Source organism: Canis aureus, chromosome 7 (genome assembly GCF_053574225.1).
Source record: "Canis aureus isolate CA01 chromosome 7, VMU_Caureus_v.1.0, whole genome shotgun sequence".
In the NCBI taxonomy this organism is placed as follows: domain Eukaryota; kingdom Metazoa; phylum Chordata; class Mammalia; order Carnivora; family Canidae; genus Canis; species Canis aureus.
In genome coordinates, this window is record NC_135617.1 from 32,884,948 (window position 1) to 32,907,352 (window position 22,405).

The 22,405-nt window shown below is 36.6% G+C and overlaps 1 pseudogene across 1 annotated transcript in view; it reads right to left on the bottom strand.

Annotated features, from left to right (window-relative positions):
- Positions 1-1,522: 1,522 nt before the first annotated feature.
- Positions 1,523-22,405, bottom strand: part of LOC144316695 (mannose-1-phosphate guanylyltransferase regulatory subunit alpha pseudogene) — an 85,808-nt pseudogene continuing 64,925 nt past the window's right edge. The window contains exons 3-4 of the transcript XR_013382590.1: positions 5,226-5,434; positions 1,523-4,687 (exon numbers count right to left, since the gene is read on the bottom strand). The product of XR_013382590.1 is annotated as a mannose-1-phosphate guanylyltransferase regulatory subunit alpha pseudogene (transcript). The remainder of the gene's footprint in view (positions 4,688-5,225; positions 5,435-22,405) is intronic.

Genomic DNA, 22,405 nt, shown 5'->3' on the forward strand with positions numbered 1-22,405 from the left:
AAATTATGCCTGATTGCATTGCAGCAGAAAACCAATCATGCCCATATTAAAGAACTGGTTTAGTTTACCTGCCTAAAGACCTCTTTGATGGCAGCTCCATACCCTCTCCCAGGATGCTCAGGTTTCATATCTTATAACTGTATACAAAATAGCTATTTGCTTCAAATCTTGAGTCAGAGAGCAAAGAATGCCCCAAGGTCATCATTAAATCCAGGCTTAGCTACTGGGAAATCATAAAAGCATTTTGGTAGTTATAAGAGCATGGACTTTGAAGACGGTCAAAACTGGGTTTAATCCCTCTTTTGCCACCTATTAGACAACATATGATCCTGAACACATTTCTTAAACTTGGTTTTTCTCTCTTGTGGAGATAATAATATACTACTGTCAGGAATGAGTGGGAGAGTTTAAATAGCATAATAAATGTTAATTCCCCTTTAGGCTGTTTATACCTAGGACTGTGGGCCTGCTCAGAATTGGCTTTTGCATATACAGGAACTACTTATGCATTCATTCATTCACTCATTCATTCATTTGTTCATTATTTTTAAAAAGATTTTATTTATTTATTCATGAGAGACACAGAGAGAGAGAGAGGCAGAGACATAGGCAGAGGGAGAAGCAGTTTCCATGCAAGGAGCCTGATGCGGAACTCGATCCCAGGACTCCAGGATCACACCCTGGGCCGAAGGCAGGTGCTAAACAGCTGAACCACCCAGGGATCCCCATTCATTTGTTCATTTAAAAAAAAAAAAATTGAGTACTGAGTGCCAGGTAGATACTTAATTAAGAATCTTAATGGAATCCATGGCTAATTCTATTTTAGTATTGCTTCTTATTTGTTGGCATTTTCTCTGTGCTTATTCTTGTATAGTAAATAACTAGCTGATCTGGCATTGAGCTTGAATGTTCTCTGTAAGATAGTTTTTCTTTCTTGTGGAAAGCAAATCCTGTCTTCAGGCTTATTGATGAGATAATAAATAAGGGAGGCCTTTCCTTAACTGAGAAAGAAATGTTTGCATGTGCTCTCTTCCTCATCAGAAACTTTAGAGCAGAATTTTCCTGTCTTGCAAGCACTTGATACTCATTGAATTTAGTTTTGTGCATGTATTTTGGGGAGAGGCAGGGGACTTTGGCAATGAAGAGCCCAAGTCCTGATCCCTTGCTCTGTTCTTCCACAATCCTAGGTTGATTTTCTAGTCATAGTGAGCCATTTTCATAATGGAATAAACAAACTTAGGGAAGTTAGTTGGCTTTGAGTGTGAAACCAAAGGGTCAGCATAGAATCAGACTAGCTGCATCTGTTAGGCTCAAAACTGGGAACTACTTGTGTTTTAAGCATAATTAGGTCAAAACTATTTTGTTAATTACTTCCAGGATGCATGCATTTTTGTATTTAGATCACAAATGATTATCTATAAAACTCCATACTATGCTTCACAAGAAAATATTTCCTTCCCCATCCTGCACGCCCCCCCCACCCTCCCCACCCCCCACCACATACAGCACAGACCTGCGGATAAAGAAATAATTTACGTTAAAAAATAACTGCTAACAGTTTATGATCCAGGCTGATTACACAACTGGATAACACAATAAGTAACTGAAAGGGCTGGAAGGATTAAGCAGTTGGGGGGTGGGGAAAGCACCTGTAATTACTGGGGCAAAAGGGTAGCTCATAGCAATGTGGGTTTCATAAAGCTATGGAGTAGGGGTTATCTCCATGCCTGTAGCTATGATCAACAATCAAAATTTATCTTTGAAGTAAGAAACAGTAACAAAAAAGGCAGAATTGTCTTGGAGAGCTCTGAGGCTACAAACTGAGCTTCTCAGGGTTCATTCACCTCAACAATTATTTGTTGAGCACTTACTTTTCCCTAGACAATACTAAGTCCTGGTGGCACAAAAATAATGGGACACAAACTCTCACCTAGAAGGATTCACAATGGTATGTTAGGATAGAGGTCAAGATAGATAAGCACTGTATTAGGAAAAGTACTCCTAAGTGAATTATGTAGAAGGTATTGAAGGAACAGCAGATTCTGTGCTCAACTTTTCTCCACTGGCAGAGAAGATCTTAAACTAAATTGAACTAATTTGAACTAAATAAAAAAGCTGAGTTATGATTGTCCAGGGGTAAAGGTGGGGGAGAGTATTCTAGCCAAAGGAAGGAACATGCACAGAGAGTTACTAGATTATGTGCAGGAAATAGCAAGTAGTTGAGCCTGGTGGAACTCAGGGATACTCTGGGGGTGGGGTTGGGTAGATGCAAAGTAAGGGTGGAGGATGAAGCTGTAAGACAGGCATGTTGCTTCAGGATCCTTATCATCCAAAAGTGAACAGAGCTTTGCATTCCTCAAACAGAATGTTCATTAACAAACAAGTTGTGATTTCAGATTTTTTTCCTTAAGCAAAATAATTTGAAAGTACAGATATTACACTAATTGTGTTTAGCTGCAAGAGATCTTTCCCTGTCTGTTTTAAATTCATTGTAGTTGTATCCAATTATAATTTGTGGTACAAGCTCAAAGAATTTTGAAAAATGTTTAACTGGGTAGGCATAAATAAAAATTAAAATAACTTCTATTGTCCTGGATTTGATAATCTGGAGGCATAGCAAAAGTAAACTCCAATCCAAGGAAGGCTGAGATAAGTGCCATTTTAAATGCTAATAGAGCACAGAGCAGAAGGCAGGACTAACCTGCCACAAGAGTAGGGATGAGTGTGCTCTTAGAGGACATGAGATCAGAGTTTTGCAACATGAGGAGATTTTCAAAAGGCATATAGGTGATAGGATAGGAGAAATCATCTGATCTAAGAGGTACTCTTGAGCAAGGCTAGCATGAATATGGAAAAATGCAGTGTAGGTTCAGAAATGTGGCGTAGTATGGGGCTGGAGAGTAAGTAGGTAATGGGGTTGTGGGAGATAAGTGATAAATTTGAAGAGCCATATATTTTATTGTATAGTTCACTCATTCAACTCATTCATTGTGTTACAAATACTGAGTTCCCAGGTTGTATGGGGGCATTCCAAATATAGATGCAAAGAAGACAAGGAAGACATAGTTCTTGCCCTCTATAAGCAGTAACAATGGGAAGATACAGAAGATTTCTGAGCAGAAGAGGGACACTATATAATCCCTTCAGCTGCTTCTCCTAGTTGAAGTCATCCATAATCCTCTCCTGGGGGATCCCTGGGTGGCGCAGCGGTTTAGCGCCTGCCTTTGGCCCAGGGCTGATCCTGGAGACCTGGGATCGAATCCCACATTGGGCTCCTGGTGCATGGAGCCTGCTTCTCCCTCTGCCTGTGTCTCTGCCTCTCTCTCTCTCTCTCTGTGACTATCATAAATAAATAAATAAATAATTAATTAAAAAAAAATCCTCTCCTGATGATGACTCCTGTCAACATTCTTGTCTATTGCAATTTTCATCAGATGCTCCTTCCATCATGGTATACTCTCTCAGCTCCTTGTCTTCCTCATGGCACAGTTCATCTCGTTCTTTAGAGTAAACACCTTGGAGTGATCCTTCACTTCTTTATTTCATATATTACATCCATTCTTCAACAACTTCTATAAGTTTTATATTAGTATATTCTGAATCCAGCATTTTCAATCTCCTGCCTGTAGTTTCTGATCTCTTGCCCAGATTACTGCAGATCCTGTAGCAGCTGGCCTCTTCTAGTCTTTTCTCAATTTCACAGTCAAAGGAATTCTTACCAAATAGTAAGTCAAAAGATTTCACTCCCTGCTCACTTCACTACCCTCTTAAGGCTTCCAGTTACATGTAGAATTGGATACAATGTCTTTACCAGGGCCCTTAAAACCCCACATAGACCACCTTCTACCTCTGATCTCTATGCCCATCTCCTAATACTCTCCCTTGCCTGCTGGGCTATACTATATTGGCTTCCTTGCATGTTCTTACATTTGAACTTTTCTGGAATTCTATTCTATATATGCATTTGGCTTTCTCTTGTTCTTCCTTCAGTGTTTTGCTTAAATGTTACTACCTTCTTGAGGTGACTGGGTGGCTCAGTCAGCTAAGTATCTGCCTTTGGCTCAGGTCACGATCTCAGAGCCCTGGGATAGAGCCCTGGGATAGAGCCCTAGAGCCCCGAGATTGAATGTGCCTTGAGAGTGTGTGTCCCTGCTCAGCAAGTAGTCTGCTTCTCCATCCCCTTCTGCTTCCTACCCTCCATCATACACACATTCTTTTCTCTCTCTCAGATAGATAAATAAAATATTTTAAAAAACCCCCACAATATTACCTTCTGAAAGAGGCCTTCCTAGACTACCTGTCTAAAGTAGTCGCCACCATCCTTACCTATCCCCTTGTTTTATATTTCTTCAAGGCACTTATCTATGTGATATTATCTTATGCATGTATTTGTTGTTTAGTCTGTCACCTTCAAGAGAATTAAGCTTCTTGAGAATAGGGACATTGGCTTCTTGTTGACAGTCTTACTCCAGTATCTAGAATATTATCTGTGTTGGACAGGATTGAAGAGAAGAAGTGAAGCCAGTAAGTGAAGTAAACTTTTTGCAGGGTTAGTACTTAAAAAGAATAATATAGTTGAGGTACTTCAAGGAGGAATAGGGTTGAAGGAGGACTTCTTTAAAGGAGATTTGATGATCTTTAGAGATTGAATGGAAGATCATATATGAGTGATTCACCTGCGAGTTTCCTGGAGGAACAGGATGGGATTGGGGTGAAGAAAATAGGTGAGGAGTTAGTTTAGGACATACTTCCAAACTTGTTTGGTTCAGCACAATGATGGGCTACAAGAGGCTTAGCATTTTGCTGAGACACTGATCCATTCAGTCTTTGGTGTAGCTGGCTGGGGCTTGAGTGATAGGTCACCTCCAGCGAAGATAGCCTCTCCTGTTTACCCAGTGAGCCACATAAACATCATTTGCTACATGTACCATCATGTAAAAGAACATGAGAAGTTGTGGAGTAAAGAGTAGGAGCATTTCCTTTAGGAAATGGTCTTTAGGTCTTAAATTGCTTAAAAGCAATTTAAAAAATGTGGTGAACCTGTCAAAATATACACCCAGATCTTTGATGGAAATAAAAAGGACTTGTTAGTCTAGTTCTGTCTCTTTATCTCCCTTTCTCCCTCCTTCCCTTCCTTTATGGATTTTTTTATTGAATATTTGCTGTCTGCCTCTTTCCACTAATAACTAGAGGTACACATCCTCAGGTCATGGCTAAGTCCTCACCTCCTTTATGAGTCTTCTTTGAACTAGCCAGGCTTGGTTCAGGGCCTGCTTGCTCATGCTCTTACCACTTCATACTCATGCCTTCTCCCATGTTGTGTTGAAATGAAATGATCAATCAATGTGTCTGCCTCCTCCATTTGTCCATAGCATCCTCAAGGGCTGGTGCTGTGTCTCATTTTTCTTTATAGCCTCATCATTTACACTGGATCCTGCCACAAAGTACAAGCTCATTAAATAGTTGTTGAGCTGAAACTATTCAGAGGTGATGAGACGGTCTTTGCCATCAAGTCACCTGCTGGCTAATTGGAGAGACAGGGTTATACTTTAATAATTATGCCATATTGTGATGAGATCTATAACAGTTATATAAAAAAGTACAGCTGGAGTCCAGTGTGGACTGGACTATCTAGCACTGATGAAGCAGTTGAACAGTCATTGTGTCTTTTCCCTGGTGATTTCAAGCAGAATTTATAGTCATTTAGGAAAGGAAGAACATTGACTGCAGTGACATTAGATTGTTTGTAAAATTATAAAGCCCATAGAAACCCTCTGATAGGAAGTTGCTCTATTGATAGTGAAATATTAACCTCAAACCAGGAGTTGGCAAGCCTTGTTCTCATGTGGCACATTGCTGAATTAATTGACACCTATAACATTTCCTTTTTGTGAAAAAAGGGGTTTTATAAAGGTTGATTTCTTTAATATTCCTTTTACATGTCCTGCAAAGGGTATTTTTCTAAGTAGTAAAAGAATAGATATGATAGGTGATGGGGTTTAGTAACAATTAAAATGAGCCTGCTCTTTACCTCCCTTGTGGTTAGGAATGTTAATTGTTGTGTATTCTTTTTGTTGAAAGTACTGCAGTTGTTATAAGTGCTTCATAATAACTTAAGCTGCTCTGTCTTCACACCAGGCATATTGATTTATCTGAGGTGACACATACTTGATGGGAAGTGTTCACAGAGTATATTATGGAAGCATCTTTGCTTGATGAAAACATATGAATTTGGAAGTTGAATCTACCTGTGTTAGAATCTCATCTTTGCCTTAAATAAACTGGGTAGTCTTGTACAAGTGACATAAAGTCTCTTAGGCTTGTTTTCTTTACTGTAGAGTCATGATACTTGCAACATTTAATATGCAGGGTTGTTTTGAAAATGAAACAATTCATTGATTGTTAGTCCCTCATGATAACATATGAGGGACTAACAGAATTCCTAAAAAAGAATATGTATTTAATAAATGTACATTTATTTTTCTTTTCTTATAGCTAAGACTTTTCTGCTTAAAATTCTTCTCGATAAATATTTCAAACTTCTTTTACATTTTGCACTTAAGAATCTATTACCTTTATGCTCAACACCCCATGTTTCTGTAATAATACTATAAGAGTAATAATGATAATACTATAAAAGCTAATATACATATCATGTCAAATATATACCGAGTAATTGATTGACCTCAACAATTTCCTTTCTTTCTTAGAAATTTTACATTTTACAGATGAAGAAAATGAGATACACAGTACCTAAGTAATTTGTCCAAGGTAAAACTAGCAAACTTCAGGGTCAGCATTCAGAATTCAACTTCAAAGCTGTGTTCCTAACAGCTGCCTCTTATTTTTTTTTTTTTTTTAACAGCTGCCTCTTAATGTAAATATTCACTTTCTGTCTCTTTCCCCACCATGTTAAACTATATTCATCAGATAAAGAGAATTATGTAGAGAAAAAAGATTCTATTTTCCATCATCTTCATAGCTTGAGGCCAGAGTCAGAAAGAAAGATCAGAAAGAAAAGGACATTACTGCTGGGAGGCCAATGGTTTTAGTGTCCAGTGGAGATGACAGGATAATGGGAAATCTCAACTAGAGGTGAGGTCATGATGTTCACTTTAATCTAAAAAGCTCCTTCATGGTACAGTGGCTGGTGATTCGCCACAGATCCTGGGTATTAAGCCTCTGACAGCTCACTGAGCACTAGAATCATTGCTTTCTTGTCAAATTAAATCACTGAGTCTGGGTATGACAATACCCATATTGGGTTATCAGTACCTAATGGGAATTTAGGGATACAGAATAGAGTGTTGTTCTCTGTTTGCCTAATCACTTCTCTAAGGCTAAGGCTTTGAGCCCAGGGACAGTTCTGGAGAAATTAGGTTTCACATACTGAAATATTTTATTCAAATGCTGTTTTTTTTTTTTTTTCCTCAGTTAAAAAAGAAATCAACATTCAAAGAGTTGAAACTTATCCATGACTGTTTATACTAGTGAGGCATCAGGAAATCTACTGGGTACTTTGTGGGGTTGTGGTACCTTTTACCTTCCAACCCATGTAGCATAGTCAATTTAGATGATTGTCCTCAGCTGTGTTCTTGAGGATCCTTACATTATATACTCAGGCCACAGTGACACACACAGAATAATAAAGGGCCTTCAAGCACATTGCCTTCAGCTTCAACTCTAGTCTCAGAAAATTTCCCCTTCATTGATGTGTGATTAGATGTTATTCATGTTTTCATGTTGTGACTTGAATTTTGAATCTGTATAGCATGAGTGAGTACATTGTATACATTTGAAATTAAGGACCTTTGAATTGACTGCATGGAAATTTATGCAAAATAGACAAACTAACAAATTTTTGTCTGATTTTTGTCTCCATTTCACTTTAACCATCCTAAATCCCAATACCCAATCTCTCCTCTCAGCTGTCAGGCTTGCTTGTGAATAGGATTGAGATCCCTAGAGTCTGTAGCTTTGGAAAAAAAGCTACTGTTCGAAAAATTTTGAATTGGATCAATTTGAAACTGGGATCTTTTTTTAAACATCATTCTGCTCCCATTGTATTATGTTATCCTCTCTCTGTTCCCAAAGGGCAACTGTGTGCTAGCACTTAGCACAATTCTAAGAGAGAAGAGTATAATTTCCATCAGTACCTTTAGAGCTAGAACTTTAGAAATATTAAAGGACTGCCCAAAGTCACATAGGTAGTAGGAGTTGAAACCAGAAATTTGACAAATTACAACATCCACTCATGATAAAAACCTTCAACAAAATAGGTTTAGAGGATACATACCTCTACATAATAAAGGCCTTATATGAAAAACCCTGAGCTAACATCATATGCAATGGCAAAAAACTGAGGTCAGTAACAAGACAAGGATGTCCCTCATCATGACTTTTATTCAGCATAGTACTAGAAGTCCTAGCCATAGAAATCAGACAAGAAAAAGAAATAAAAGGCATCTAAATTGGTACGAAGTAAAACTTCTATTTGCAGATGATATGATATTATATATAGAAAACACTAAAGGCTCCACCAAAAAATTACTAGAACTGATAAATGAATTCAGTAAGGTTACAGGATACAAAATCAATGTACAGAAATCTGTTGCATTTCTATACAGTAATAATGAAGCAGCAGAAAGAGAAATTAAGAAAACAATCCCATTTACAATTGTATGTAAAATAAGAGACCTAGGAATAAACTTAATCAAAGGGATGAAAGACCTGTACTCTGAAAACTATAAAACATTAATGAAAGAAATTGAAGATGACACAAACTATTTCATGCTGATTGAACAAATTGTGTTAAAATGTCCATACTACCCAAAGCAATCTGCAGATTTAATGCAATCTCTATCAAAATTCCAACAGCATTTTTCACAGAACTAGAACAAACAATCCTAAAATTTGTATGGAACCATAAAAGACCCTGAATAGTCAAAGCAATCTTGAAAAAGAAAACTAAAGCTGGAGGTATCTCAATTCCAAATTTTAAGTTACACTACAAAGCTATAATAACTGAAACAGTGTGGTACTGGCACAAAAATATTCCACACAATGGAATATTATCCAGCCATAAGAAAGAATGAAATCTTGCCATTTACAACAGCATGGATGGACCTAGAGAGTATAATGCTATGTGAAATAAGTCAAAGACAAATACCATATGCTCTCACTCATATGTAGAATTTAAGAAACAAATGAACAACAACAACAACAAAAGGAATCAAAAACAGACTCATAACTATAGAGAACAAATAGATGGCTACCAGAGGGAAGGTGAGAGTGGGGTTGGGTGAAATCAGTGAAATAGATTAAGAGCTTGTCTTTTTTTTTTTTTTTTTTTATTCATTTATGATAGTCACAGAAAGAGGGAGAGAGGCAGAGACATAGGCAGAGGGAGAAGCAGGCTCCATGCACCAGGAACCCGATGTGGGATTTGATCCCGGGTCTCCAGGATCACACCCTGGGCCAAAGGCAGGTGCCAAACTGCTGCACCACCCAGGGATCCCTAAGAGCTTGTCTTGATGAGCACTAAGGAATATACAAAATTGTTGAATTGGGACACCTGGGGGGCTCAGTGGTTGAGCATCTGCCTTTGGTTTAGGCCCACATCAGGCTTCCTGCATGGAGCCTGCTTCTCCCTCTGTCTATGTCTCTGCCTCTTCCTCTGTGTCTCTCATGAATAAATAAATAAAATATTTTTAAAAAATTGTTGAATCACTTTGTTGTATACCTAAAACTAGTATAACACTGTATGTTAACTATACTGGAATTAAAATAAGATAAAAAAGAAAAAGTAATGTAGTTTAGTTAGTAAAAAGAGAGCAAATAGTAAGATGTTTGATATTGATATATCAATAATTAAATTAAATGTGAATAGAATAAATACTTCAATGAAAAGCCAAAAAAGAAAAAAAAAAGTTGAAGCCAGATGTCCAAGCATTGTATACACAAAACTCCCAAATAATGAGTGGACTTTTGCCAACTCTATTTTTCTTCAATTTTGCAAACACAGAAAGTTTGTTGCTATAAAATATTTTGAAAAAGTTGCCAAATGAGGGGATCCCTGGGTGGCTTACCGGTTTAGCACCTGCCTTTGGCCCAGGGTGCGATCCTGGAGTCCCGGGATCGAGTCCCGCATTGGGCTCCCGGCGTGGAGCCTGCTTCTCCCTCCTCCTGTATCTCTGCCTCTCTCTCTCTCTATGCCTATCATGAATAAATAAATAAATCTTTAAAAAAAAAAATCAGTTCATTTAAAAAAAAAAGTTACCAAATGAGTAAATCTTGGAAAATAATGTTTTATTTATTCTACTAGAAAATTACCCATATCAGTGAATAAATATTAAATTGATGATGAAAAAATACAATTAAGTTTTCCCGGTGTTCACTGAGCAAGTATCCACTTTCACAAATAAAAACATTTTATTCCCCTTTAGTTCCATCTCACATTAACCAAATGTTGGAAAGGAATGAAGTTTTGTGAGCAGCATTAAGTATTTTGACATGCCAACTAAGTAAATTTGTCAATTGTCTGCATGGGTGCTTACTTCTCTGGCTACATCTCCCCCTCATCATTCTAATTGTGTTTAAAAGGAAACATTTCTGAATTGTTTTTTATTCATCATTAAATGACAGCATGGTCACATCCTCATCCTGGCTCTAGGCTTCCTATTCTCCAGCGGTTTGTGAGTAAAAATACAATGACAGGGGAAACATTTCCTAGAAACTGCATTTCCAACTTTGTTATTAATCTCTCAAATTTAAGACAGAAGTCCTAGAGTGGAAGACACAGAAAAATAAGGTAGGCACTTCAAGTGGAGTGAGATCAATTTGTTTAATGTAACTAGCATTTCTATAAGGTGGATTTCATGAGTTTGCATTTTTGCTGGCAATAATTCACAAAAAGAATCCTAAGAGAAGATTTATATAGACATATGAGAAAATATGTATCCAGAGAAGGTACATCTCAAAATGAGAGAAAATTGATTTGATTGAATCTGTGGGGTTTTCTATCCTAGGTTTTTGTTTATGCTGAGGCTGGACTTATTTCTTTTAGAACCATCTGTAATTTGAATCATCATGATAAAGGATATCACAGTTGTATATACAAATAGCAAATTTAGCAATTAAAAACCAAGTTACAAGGAGCGCAGAGGGATCACCTATTATGGTGACTGGAGGGGGGGGCGGGGAATTGAAATTTTGAAAGATTTCGGTATTAACTCAGAGGGATTCTTTTTCTTGTTGTTTTTTGTTTTGTTCTAGAGGACAAAGATGTTGTTGATGTCAATCTGTGGTAACAAATGTCTGGTTTAATTGCCTATACTTAAGATCACTTGCATTGAAATGTATTAGATCTAGGAAAAATGTATCTGGTTTTCTCTATAGAAAAAGTGTGTGAAAGAAGTATTCTTCAAGCATATTAATTTGGTGATTGTTTATGTTTCTAAGATCAAATTTTGGCTTCAGATCTTGGAACAATTGTGATTTCAATTTTATTCTTAGCTTCAGAAATACAGAGTTTGAAATGCAAAGAAAAAGCATGGGTATGGCAGGTCCACATAAATAGAGCAGGTCGAAGAGATTGTTTAGTGCTAAATTGAGAAGAAGAGAAATCACAAGCTCCTTCCTTCACTGTGGAAACAGAAATACTTCTGCCTTTCAAAATCCTCAAAGGGAAATAACCAGAGCCTGTTTCTTATCTTCTGGCCATTTCCTGCTTTTAATTTTGTCCTCCTCTTATCCCACAGGGTTGCAATAAAAATCAAATTTAAACATCTGTATGTAGGGTGCACCTGGGTGGCTCAGTGGTTGAGCATCTGCCTTTGGCTCAGGTCGTGATCCCAGGGTCCTGGGATGGAGTCCCACATCAGGCTCTCTGCAGGGAACCTGCTTCTCCTTCTGCCTAGGTCTCTGCCTCTCTCTCTGTGTCTCTCATGAATAAATAAATAAAATCTTTAAAAATAAAAAATAAAAAAACAAAAATAAAAATCTGTATGTGGGAGGTCTTTTAAGGTTATTAAATGCCATAAAACTGCATGTTTATTATAGAAAAAATGGAATTAAAAATAGAATTTCTAAAAAAAAATAACTTCTCACTATGAGAAGTCTCATAGCTGTTTTAAAGAGGGTTTTGTAGTTTTCTAAACTTTTCTAGTTTCACTTTTATTTTTCAGTGCTAAATATTTGGATTGAGTACAATTACTAATTACTAATTTTTGAGTAAGGTATCTCAGAAGATAGCCAAATAGATCACAGGTGGCAAGCTGATTTCTTGGACTTCATGCCAGCTCTTATCAGTTGAATGCTATGATGAAACTGAGCCCTGCCTGAGGCTCTGTGATTAATTGGTAATGTCTACAGAGGGATTGGAAGGGGTATAGATTGTGGTATATAGGTCTTGTGATTGTTCTCCCTAGATGAATTAATGGAAAAGTATGTCAGATTCAGAGGAAATATTGAAAATAAGAGTGTACCTTATTGCAACTCAGCAGGTTATACTTTCCTCTGTTTGTTACTGCCATAGGGTTAAACCCTGTTCCTAACAAACTTGCCTCCTTCTCATTTCCTTATCTACAGATACTGCTATAGAATGTAGCCACTACTTCTAAAACACATGAGCACATCTGAAATTGAGTTCCAGACACTTTCCAGCAGAATTATCCTATAATGTAACTTTACTCAGCAATTAGAAATGAAATACACCAAATATTAAGTCAGAAATTTCCTAAGGAAAATATAGTTCTTTAGGTCAACAAAATATGAAATTTGTATATGTCCTGCCTATCAGCTCTGTGCCTGAAGGATGGTTCATCTTCATACACAAGGCACTCTAGCTGAGGACCAGACCTCCAGTCTGTTCAGTCCTTGGGGAAGCACCATTGACGATGATGTGGGCTTCCCTGGATGGTTATCTGCCAGGATGATTAGCAAACCTTCTGCTCACACCTCCTGACCTTCCTGCTAAAAGAGCAGGCTTAGGTTCCTTTTACCCCTGTGTTGCCTTCTTTTCTGTTCTGTTTGTGGCATGACTTGTCAGCTTTCTTCTGTCCCCTCTCTATTCCTCCCTCTCTACCTCCCTGTAGGGTCTATGGTGATTCCTTTGCCCAGTTAATCTTTGTACAACTCTTCCCTTTTGTGCCTTTTAACCCTTTTCTCTATAGTACAGTTCCCTCCACCAGAATTTCTGCAAAATTACTTAATGCGAAGGTAAATATCAAGCCAAGATAAATCATAAAGTAATAGAACTCAATTAAAGAAGCTTTTAAGGAAAAAAATTACTTTAAAGTAATTTAGTCAGTTTTACTCTTTAATGGGAAAGCTTTCAGTCAGTCAGTGCTCTTTCACATTTCTTTGTTTGTCCCAAACTGCAAATTACTTTTTAAATTGTTCACGGAATGCAAATAAAGTAACAATCCTTTCCTACCAGATGTGCTAGATAGGCATGAGGGCACAATCATTTTCCTAACCAATATTTTCATCAAGAACCTATTCAGACTCTTAGAATTACTTTCTACTTCCAGCTTAATTGAACTGCAAAGTGTTGCCAGTGGCAGGTTTGTGTCCTTAAGTGCTCTCAGAGGCCTGGGGACTGGGATGCTAGGAGTATTACAAAGAACTTTAAATTGTGTCTTGATCTTGTATTGAAAGGCAAAAATTGTATTTACATTTTGTCACTGGGGGCTTTGAGGAGATTTACACATTTGAATAAGAATCAGGATGGACCTGCTGAAGTTCCTCAAACTGTTTCAAGACTCCCAGTATCTTTGGGTTCAGCAGAAACAGCCCTGTAGAAATTGAACCAAATGGAGTTTGGAGATAGCTTCCTTTTATCCCCCCCTTTTCCTTTCTTCTCTTTCCCCGCAGCAATGTAGGTGCTGCTCAAGATATACAAAAAATAAAAATACCATAAAGAAATGGAAAAAAAAAGTGAAATATCATGGAGCAATACTTTGTATTGTATCTTTTATTGGAGTAAATAGGAGGTTATACTGTATAATGGAATAATAACTGTACTCCAAATCTGGAGACTGGAATTTCTTGTTAAATGTGTGACTTTCCTTGTTCCTCATCTGGGAACATATTTCCCATGTGTAAAATAAGGGGAATTCAGAAAATATCTCTTGAGCTACTCATCAGTCCTAAAATGATATGACTCTATGAACCCTAAAGGAATGGAATTCTTGTGATAATGCCTCCCGAGGAGGAACCAGATTGTATTGGTTCAACTTCCTTCTTAGTATTTCTTCTGTTTTTTCCCTTTCTCTTCCTCTGTTTTTTGAAAATTGACCTGCTATTTTGTTGACAAACTTTGGGCATCCAGTCACTTTTTAATTGGTATCCATTTCAGAGACTGCAATACAGAACAGAACCCTCTGGCTTTCCATCTACGCTGAACCCATTCTGCCTGATGTCACTGTGATTTGGTTTACTGATTATCCATTGCTCATGGAAACTTCCTCTGTACGTGGCTTTCTTCTTATTAAAATATCCTGTTTCTCCTCCTGATAAAGCTCACTCTACTTATAGTTGTAGTGTAAGTAAGTATTCATGTGATACTTAATGTTGTCTTACCTACAAGTTATTTATATACTTGCTGGGCTGGCTTATAAGGTCATGCATTGCAGGGTCTGCATCTAAAATTCCTTCAGGTTCCCTACCTGTTAATAATGCGAAACAATACAATTTTATCTGTTATATTCCATTTCTTCTTTTGCTTGTGTATACCAGTGTTTTTCCTTTACAAAGCAAAACTAAAGTAAACCAACTTGCTGGAGGTATGTCTGTTTCACATTTTAAATAAAATTTAGATTTTTTTGCCAGATCTATTTTTTCTTTTGTTATTCATGGATTTAAAAAAATATATTAGGCTTTACTCCTTCCCTCGTTTTCCTTATATTTTTATTTTTTATGTTTTTGTTTTACCATGAAGTGAATGTTTAGTTTGTTTATTCTCTTGCTTTCTTTGTTAAACAGTGAAATCATAAGACTTAGTCCAGGGTGGCTCGGTGGTTGGGTGTCTGCTTTTGGCTTAGGGTGTGATCCTGGAGTCCTGGGATCCATTCCCACATCAGACTCCTTGTGTGGAGCCTTCTTCTCCCTCTGCCTGTGTCTCTGCCTCCCCCCCCCCCCCCTCTGTGTCTCTCATGAATAAGTAAAATCTTAAAAAAAAAAGACTCAGTTCATAATTTGAGCTCAGTTTGGTTATTACCATTTGTTTCATGTATCTTTTGATTTCCAAATGTAGTTAAAGTAGCAGGTCATTTAGATGTCATTTATCCCTTTTTAAATGACTTTTTTCTGCCTTAGGGTCCCGTCCAGGTTGCCACATTACATTTATTTGTTATGTCTTCTTAGGCTCCTCTTGGCTGTGACAGTTTCTTAGACTTGCTTTAGTTTTGATGACAATGGCCATTTTCAGGAGTGTTAGGTATGTTGTAGGATGTCCCTTTGTTGGAATTGTTCTGAACTTTTCCTCCTAATTAGCTGGGGTTATGGCTTTTCAGTAGGAAGATCACAGAGATAAAGTGCTATTTTCATCACATTATATCAAGATTTTATACTGTCAACATGATTGTTGACCTTGCTCATGTGGCTAAAATAGTGATTTTTTTAGGTTTCTCTACTTTATTATTTTTTTAATAATAAATAAATTTTACTCATTTATACATGAGAGACACAGAGACATAGGCAGAGGGAGAAGCAGGCTCCATGCAAGGAGCCTGATGTGGGACTCGATCCCCAGACTCCAGGATCACACCCTGGGCTGAAGGCAAGCACCAAACTGCTGAGCCACCCAGGGATCCCCAGTTTCTCTGCTTTAAAGTTACTTTTTTCTCTCCCTTTTCATACTGTACTCTCCTCAAGGAAGTTACTACAGGCAGCCTATACTTAAAGAACCAGGAGTTTTGCTTCCCCCTCCTATAGGGTGGAGTTATCTATATAAATTTATTTAGAATTCTGCAAGGGAGATTTGTCTTTTCTCCACTGATTAATTTAACCATTTATTTATATCAGTATGGACTCATGATATTTATTATATACTTTGGACAATAATCCAATACTACTTAATTTTGCTCCACTTTGGCCACTGGAATCTCTTTCAGTTAGCTCGTGTACTTATTTGAAATACCCTTATCATTATGGTTTGTCTTTTTTTGGAATATGCCATAGGAACTTTCTTTCTGTCAGTACAAGAGCTGACCTTGTATATATCTTGCTCTAGTCCTAGAATCAGTCATTTCTCTGGTTCCTTTTACAGAAAAATGGTATTAGAAACCAAGATCTGGGGGCACCTGGGTGGCTCAGTGGTTAAGCATCTGCCTTAGGCTCAGGTTGTGATCCTGGGATCTGGGATTGAGTCCCACATTAGGTTCCCTGCAGGGAGCCTGCTTCTCCCTCTGCCTCTGTCTCTACCTCTCTCTCTGTGTCTCCCATGAATAAATAAATAAAATGTTAAAAAAAAAAAAAAAAGAAAAGAAAAGAAACCCAGATCTGGGCCTTAGGTATTCTTTTTTTTTTTTTTTTAAAGATTTTATTTATTTATTTATTTACTTCGGAGAGAGCTAGCACGCCAGCAAACATGAGCAGGGGGAGGAGCAGAGGGAGGAGCAGAGGGAAGGAGACAAGCAGACTCCATGCTGAGCATGAAGCCTGATGCAGGGCTCCATCTCAAGACTGTGAGATCATGATCTGAGCTGAAATCAAGAGTTAAACACTCAACTGACTGAGCCACCCAGGTACTCCTGGGCCTTAGGTATTCTTAGTTGCTTACGGGATGCCATTGCTTCTAGGCCCCCTTAGCTGACAGAGTATATAAATATATGTGTATATACTAACCCATGTACACAGACACATGCATATTTCTATATGTAACCAGTAAAATATGAGTTCTTATTGATGCCTCCAACTCTAATACATTATTACATGCATCATTATAGCTACTTCCCCTTCTTGTATGTGAATTTCCACTTCAGTAGTGAGAAATCTGACTCCCAATCACTGCCATCCACTTATCTAATTATTCAATTGCAGTGTACATGTATGCAGTGTCAGAATTGTTAATCTGTACATCCAAGGGAACGGCTTTATCAGAGTAGAATGCTTATGTGCAGTTCCTTTTGACTTTAGTTTTACAGATTCCATTCATTTCCAGAGTTACTTAGGTCAGTACCTTTTTCCTCATCCCTTTCAGTGAGGTTGCTTTATATATTTGTAATAAGTACAGTTAGGTTTTTTGTTGCATTCTGCATTCTGTCTGAATTATTCCTACTGAAAAAGGATGTTGAAGTCTCCAAATATAATAGCAAATTTATTTCTCCTTGCAGTTCTCCATTTATAATTTCTTCCTGTTTAAAGTATTTTTCCCAAACTCAAGTTTTTTTTTTATAGTTCTGTTAATTGAGGAATTTTAATTTCATAATTGATGGAAATGGTTCATTTTTAAAACAAACTTGCAAATTTGTTGTTTCTTATTGATAATGGGAAACTGAAGCATCTAGAAATTATTTAAAGAGTCTATGTATGTATAGATGTAGGTTTGATTAATCTATCTCCATTATGCCATTCAGAATAACAATAGATGCCTCTATTTCTGAATGAATTGATCTAACTTTACCTTGAGTTAGAAATTTTAATTAGTATTAGCATAAGAGAGTTTGTGGGGGTACTTCTTACTCCAAAATTAATGTTCTGTCATTTAGCATGAGAATATTTGAAACTTTGGCATGATGGGAAAATGAAAATTTTATTTTAATTCAGAATCATCATTTTTAGTTTTGAAGAAAATTTGTGAAGTCAAACATTATTGAATTGAAGTGGAATTAATAAATGGTATTTGTAGGGCACATGAGTTCCTCAGTCAGTAAAGCTCTTGATTTCAGCTCAGGTCATGATCTCAGGATCATAAGATAGAGTGCTGCCTCCGGCTCAGTGCTGGGCATGGAGCCTGCTTAAGATGATCTCTCTCCCTCCACCCCTCCCCTCCCTTTACCCTGTAGGGTTCATGATGCACACTCTTTAAAAAAAAAAAACTTTAAAAAAAGTGGTATTTGACTTATTTCTATAGTGCCTAGTCATCTGTGAAGAATAATGAGAACATTTATGACTAATAGCAGAGTTAGTGTTTGTGTCAGATTGGGATTAAAATACTAACACTTAGTAACTGTATTTTTGTAAACTTGTGCCTTGATAATGCATATTTTTAAAAGTATATAACTGGTCGCAGAATTTTGTGTAAGAGTAGTTCATTAAGGAAGAAAACAGCAACTTTAATGAGTATGAGTTAAAGAAAATGACACAGTAAAAGCTCTGATGAGCCATGAAAGATTATGTTTGATCACAAAGACTTCCTTCCCCCTCCTAAATCCCATTCAGGCTGTTGAGAATCATTAAAATATGTACTAATATGCTTATATTCCTTAAAAATTATATCTCTTGAAGAATACTTACCCTTTGGGTAGAAAGAGATAGTTCAGGTTATGCTAAATAAATTATTACATGGGTTGCTTATGTGATAAATTGCCTAAGGCAATAAATATTAAATACATTTATTTGTCCATCTACCTTAGGTCTCATTTAGCATCAGTGGATGGTGTTATATTGGATGAAGTTTTCAAAAACATCCTCAGAAAGATACTAAAAAATTGGGACTAAAGCATTAAAGGGGCTCTAAATTAGGGTATTAAGTTTATTTGCCAAAAACCAAAGACATATGTCCCTTACCCATCTATTGATAAGAACAACACAGTTAAAGGACATTTGTACTTTCCATAGAGAATAGTTAAAGGTAAAAGAGTGGTTGGTGATAGACAGGAGAGTGATAGCACCAACAATTATTGAGAGTCTCTTGTATCCCAGGTTCTTAAAAAAATAAATAGCAGCTAATAATAGTTAAGCAGTCATTCTACTAAATTATTTATGTGGATTATTTCATTTATATAAATATAAAATTTATAGCCATAGCTATAAAGGAAGTGCTATTATTATCTCCAATCTATGTATAGAAAAAATGATATCTTGCAAAGTTAAGTAACTTTATTGCATTTAAAATGCAGACATCTGACTCCAGTGCTCTTAACCACTGTGTCAATTTACATGTGATAGCTTATTTTTTCCTCAAAACATACTTGTAGGCTGTATTTTTACATTTTTAGGATTAGAAAATAGGGACTCAGAGTTTAAAAAACTTGCCTAAAAAAAATAAAAATAAATAAAAATAAAATAAAAAATAAAAAACTTGCCTACTAGTAAGTACCTCATTAAATTTTAATTAATTAATTAATTAATTAATTAATTTTAAAGATTTTATTTATTCATGAGAGAGAGAGAGAGAGAGAGAGGCGGAGACACAGGCAGAGGGAGAAGCAGGCTCCATGCAGCGAACCTGATTTGGGACTTGATCCCGGGTCTCCAGGATCGTGCCCTGGACTGAAGGCAGTGCTAAACCACTGAGCTACCCGGGCTGCCCTACCTCATTAAATTTTAAACCTAAATCTATAAAATTAGAGAGAATTGTTTAATATGGAGGGAAAATACATAGATTAAGGGAAGATTAAGGCATATTTTAGAGAGGAGATTAAGGCATATTTTAGAGAGGAGAAATCTATGTAAAATTATCACAGAGGAGTTTTGTTGTATCTATGTGTTTTTAAGTATATATATTCCTATTTCAAGAAAGTGGCAAGTAGAGAATGATGTGGGAAATGTTTTCAGATTTCTTGTTTTCTGTATCTATGAGCTTGGTTTAGTTTTTCATTTTTCTTTTTGTAGATTCCACATTTAAGTGAAATCATACAGTATTTGTCTTTCTCTTTATGATTTATTTTACTTAGCATAATGCCTCAAGGTCTACCCATGTTTAAGCAAATGACAAAGTTTCATTATTTTTTATGGCTGAATAATATTCTATTGTAGTAAATTTCTTTTTTTAATAGAGAAAGAATTGCAAATTATATGTTGACAATAGTATTGATGTAGTTATACTGTCATGATATTTATTATTTCTTTATGTTTCAAGAAATTCCAACAAAGTCAAATATTTAAAGGAATTTTCAAGCAATAGAATATTCTATTCCTATTTGTGTTGTTTCTGAGGATAGGAGAAGGTTTTCTTTTTTCTTTTTCTTTTCCTTTTTCTTCTTTTTCCTTCCTTCCTTCCTTCCTTCCTTCCTTCCTTCCTTCCTTCCTTCCTTCTTTTATAGAGGGGGCAAGGGGAGGGGAGCAGAGAGAGAATCTTAAGCAGGCTCCATATCCAGCTTATGAGCCCAGCATGGGCCTGGATCTCACAACCCTAGGATCATGACCTGAGCTGAAATCAAGAGTCAGATGCTTAACTGACTGAGCCAGCCAGGCACCCCAGGAGAAGATTCTCTAAGTAAAAATGTAGGAGGCATTTTATGGATCCAGTAGAATTAAAACAAAGCCAATAATCGCTGAGGCTACATGCAAAGGTAGCTTTATAGCTTGGGTTCCCTTGAAGCAGTCTATTAGACAGGGTTTAATGTGCAGGGAATTTATTGAAAAGTGCCTTTGGAATAATGCCTATTTGTGTTCTCTGCCCATTCTTTTGGATCGTTTTTTGGTATTGAATTGTATAAGTTCTTTATATATTTTGCATATTAACCCCTTACTCATGCACTATTGGTGGGAATTAAGTTACTATAGCCACTGTGTAAAACAGTATGGAGTTCCCTTAAAAAATTAAAAATAGAAATACCATAAGATTCAATAATTCCACTAGAGGGTATTTACCCAAAAAAACCCCAAAAACACTAATTCTAAAAGATATATGTATTCTTATATTTATCACAATGTTATTAACAATAGCCAAGATGTGGAAACAACTTAAATGTCCATCAATAGACAAATGGATAGGGAAGATGTGACACACACACACACACACGCACACTTACAATGGAATATTATTCAGCTACACAAAAGGATAAGATCTTGCCATTTGTGACAACATGGATGGATCTAGAGGGTATTGCGCTAAGTGAAATAAGTAAGATTGAGAAAGACAAATTGAGGATACCAACAAGCACTTTGCTTGAAGTTTTGTAGTTTAATATCAGAAGCAGATTGCTCTGCACTCTGAGGAATTTGCTTACTTTTAACTAATTCAGTCTTCCATGAATATCCTCCATCATTCTCAGTGGGGGCCATAGGAAAGACTTTTTTACTTCTGCTTTTTTCTCACCACACACAGGTCATCTGTAGGATTTTAGGCTAAAGAAGCAGGCTTATTAGGGATATTAGCAGGATATTAGCTAATTTGAAGTGATTCAACAGTGGAGAGGATGGTATTTTCTGAACCCTTCATACCCCACTGTTAGTAGGTCTTCATTTTAATGACTACTCCTCTCTCAGGAATGGACTATCTCAGCACCTGGAAGAATTCCAAGGTTGCAAACCTCCTTCAGAATGTTCAGTACATGTTATTTGGTTTGTCCTAAATCTGTCAATCGACGACACCAAAGTATGTTTGAATTATTTTGGTCCAAAATATAAGAAATGAAGTTCATTTCTATCCCTTTTCTCTTCAATGAGTTGCTCTCCAAATGTATAAATATTTCCTTTCCTAGCCCACTTCTTTGTGTTTAGCCATGGTCATCTCCTTTTTCTTTTATCTCAGTAGGCTCTGAAATAGTTCTGTTCACTTGTTTTTAAAATTATTAGAGGACACAAGATCTATTTTGTACTATTTTACCTATTTTCTTTAGTCCAACCTCAATAATCTTTCTTTTTTTCAGGATTATACCTCTTATTTCTTTATAACACTTTGCAGCTTTGTATAATAATTGGACTTTCCTGCAAACCTGAACCAAGGGGCTATTACTGGGAGTACTTTCTTTACCTTATCACTGAAGCACTTTATCAACCAACTCTAAAGCCCATTTCACTAAGGGGTTTTATTAAGTGAGCCAACTCATTTCCTTGTTTTAAATCTGAAAACATCTTACCTTTGACTGGAGTGAGTGTCAGGGTGATGTAATGCTCAAAAACGAATCTTTGTATCATCAAAAGGAGATATCATGAAGACGTTGTATATCATTTTAAGGAGTTTGAATTAGAAGTTGAAAACACTGGAGAGCTACTTTTTGGGGAAATTTTAAGTAAAGAAGTATAGCCTTTGAAGGAAGAATACAAGAGAGATATTTTCCTTGCTGCTCATAAATTTCAAGACCAGAAGTAGTTCTTTCCAATATAATCTAGAAGAAGGCTTGGATCTATCACTTGAATTTAGTTCAGAATTTAGTTCAGTTTTAGTCTGAAGAATACTTTCCCCAGGCTTTTTTTGTGGAAAGCAGGAAGGCAGACATTTCATTTGTTTAGTTATGCCTGGTTCCTTAGACCTCAATGAGAAGAAAACAAATAGAATTATTTAATTAAGTAA